The sequence below is a fragment of the Canis lupus genome, chromosome 20 (assembly GCF_011100685.1).
Source record: "Canis lupus familiaris isolate Mischka breed German Shepherd chromosome 20, alternate assembly UU_Cfam_GSD_1.0, whole genome shotgun sequence".
In the NCBI taxonomy this organism is placed as follows: Eukaryota; Metazoa; Chordata; class Mammalia; order Carnivora; family Canidae; genus Canis; species Canis lupus.
Window position 1 is genome coordinate 22,787,737 of NC_049241.1, and position 2,977 is coordinate 22,790,713.

Here is a 2,977-nt window from a genome sequence, read left to right on the forward strand (position 1 = left end):
GAGCACCCACTGACTTCTCTCTATGTTGTTGCAATTTTACTGTTGTGGTTGTATCTGAGTAGACTTGATAAGGAACAAAGAGGCTGAAAATTTCAGTATGATCCCAACAGATATTTTGAGTTCCATCAAGGCTATATGAAAGCCCTGTGGGGGATAAAACAAAACAAAACAAACAAAACAACAGAAGAGTGCAGCCTTTCCCTGCCTTCAAGGATTTTGCAATGCAGTGGAAACACTAACTTAAATATATTACAGTAAGAGGAGTGCTAGGTAGAGATGTGCCAGACCCTAGAGCTCAGTTACAGGAAGTTAGAGGGTGTGGAAGAGTTCCCTGGGGCTTAAGAATTTCAAGAAGCAGCACTGTGGGCAAGCTGAGAAAATGATATTGGTCATGACCAGCAAACCAGCACCAGTAGGACCCCACACCTGTTGGAGACATCAGTGAGCATTAGGAGCTGTGACCAAGAACCTTGCAATTACTCAGGACTGCGTGACTATAAGCTGTCAGTTATCTGTTAGTAATAATATGATTCCTCATTGATCATAGGCAATTGATATCCAGTAAACATTTGGTCTGTGTATTTTTACTTATTTGTTTAGAGGAAGCTGGCTGGCTCAGTTGGTAGAGCATGTGACTCTTAATCTCAGAGTCTTTAGTTCAAGCCCCACATTTGGCACGGAGTCTACTTAAAAAAAAAAAAGAGTGAATTCATTTGTTTAAGCCTCCAAAGAAGTTTAAAAATAAAGAAATGAAAAAAGCCAGAATAACTGTATTTAACATGATTTCCTTCTCCCTTTCTCACGAAATATTAACTATGCTTCTTTCTCTGGCTGCATATGAGACTTTTTTTTTTCCCACTACACATTTTTTTAATTTTATTTTTTTCCACTACACATTTCTATCTTTGTCAAAATAATTTTAAATAAAAATGGACACATCTGAAACCCTTCCTTGATTTCAAGTACCCTTCAAAATGCTATTAGCAGCACTTTGTCACTATTCATTCAGGGAGTCAGATTCAATGTAGAGGCCTTCCTGCAGTTCTTATATCCACACTTGTGCTTCTAGATAGCCCCACCCTAAATATTTATCTGTCTGTATACAAACCATAGTGGATAGTCTAATAGTTTATGATATATTCCATCTGAAATGAAATAAATCTGTTGCATGTCTGTTAACTTTCCATGCTGGCAAGAGGAGATAGCTATTTCTAATTGGTCAGTCTGAGCCAGTGGGAGTGACTGGTGTCATTTACCAAAACACCACCACAGGCCTCTGGGTGTTAGTCCCAAAGCACAAAGCACAAAGCTGAAGGGCTAGATGCCTTTGCAGGCCTCTTCATCGTCCATCAGCACCTGTTTCCCGGGGTCTCGGGTTCCTCCCTGTGAAATGGGTAGGTTTAGACTAGAGGATCTCTAAGGTTTTTATCTTCTGAAGGAACTGTGGTACTGCTTGTGGCCACTAATCAAAGTCTCCTGAAGGTAGCATTGCTGGGGCCCTGCCCACATGAGCCTGTTTTTAAAAGCAGGGGCTTAATCTCAGTGGTTTCTGTCTGCAGAGTAGTCTGGGGAAAAAAAAAAAAAAGGTTTCTGGGTCGATGTTGAGACATGTGACCTGAGAAAGTGGCTGGTATCTCCTGCTACGGACTGTGACTGTGAACTCTGTCTTCTCTCATTTACTGCCTGGCACTGACTTTCAGCTCAGTGACTGCTATTGAACTGAACCTGACTGGGTGATGATAAAGGACAAAGAGGAGACAATATCATAATTTATTAACAGCAGCTACATTTACTGAGTACCCATTGGGTTTTATGTACTCCATGTCAGTGGTTCTCAAGCTTTATTTTGCACAGAATCATCCAGGGCTTTGTAGAAGGTTGGGAATGGGGCCTGAAAACTTTTGTCTGCAGCAACTTCCTAAGTGATTCTAATAATATGGCTGATCAGGGATTATATTTTGAGAACCACCCTATTTCATTCAATTCTCAGTCTTCCAAGGCAAATATTTTGCAAATGAAGACCCAGCAGTGCCCAAGCATTGTTCATTAGTGGAGAGTTAAGAACTTAACTGTTCTTGCTGACTCTGATTCTAGATCTCATATTTTTTTCTGGCTACAAGAAAGGATATATGAATCTGTATGTATATCCTTTGTACCAGTCATCCAGACACCCTCACCCACCTACACTTACATCTATCTGTCTGTCTGTCTATCTATCTATCTATCTATCTATCTATCTATCCATGTCTTACCATGGAAGAAAATAGTCCAAGGTTTATCATTTATCTTCAGGTAGTAAGATTATAGGTGTTCCAAAATAATTCTTTAATTTTTATGCTTTTTTTCCCTTCATACTTTTGTCTAGATATACATTTTTCCCCAGAAAAAAAAAAAAGTGGCTTTTTGAAATTCAGTTTCATTTCTGTTGAACTTGTCTGACAGAATGATATGACATTAAAAGACTACCACTGATACTCACAAGGGAAGAAAATAATAATAATCTCCACCCCACCACTATAAACTGATTTAGATTTTATTCTTAAGGTGCATACTCTTAAGCAAAAGTGTTTCCTGAAAAGTTAAGGGTGAAAATTACTCCCATGCTTTGCCTTCAGAGAGATGCTCTGCGGTATGAGGGTGGCTCCTCCAAGTTTTTTCATAGAATATACCATTTTTTATCATTATTTATTAGCACGTAAATCAGCACGCAGTATATATATAAACGTATAATGTATTATGCGTGCATTTTCACGCAATGTAACATTATACACGGGATAAGATTTATGTAATTATGCAGAGTTAATCAGGATTATAATTAGGAGAAGAGACTTTGAAGCCCATGGGAGCCTCGGCGCCGTCAGCCCCGCCCCTCCCTCTAGCCCCGCCCCTCCCTCTAGCCCCGCCCTCCCCTCCCCAGCCCCGCCCTCCCCTCCCCAGCCCCGCCCTCCCCTCCCCAGCCCCGCCCTCCCCTCCCCCA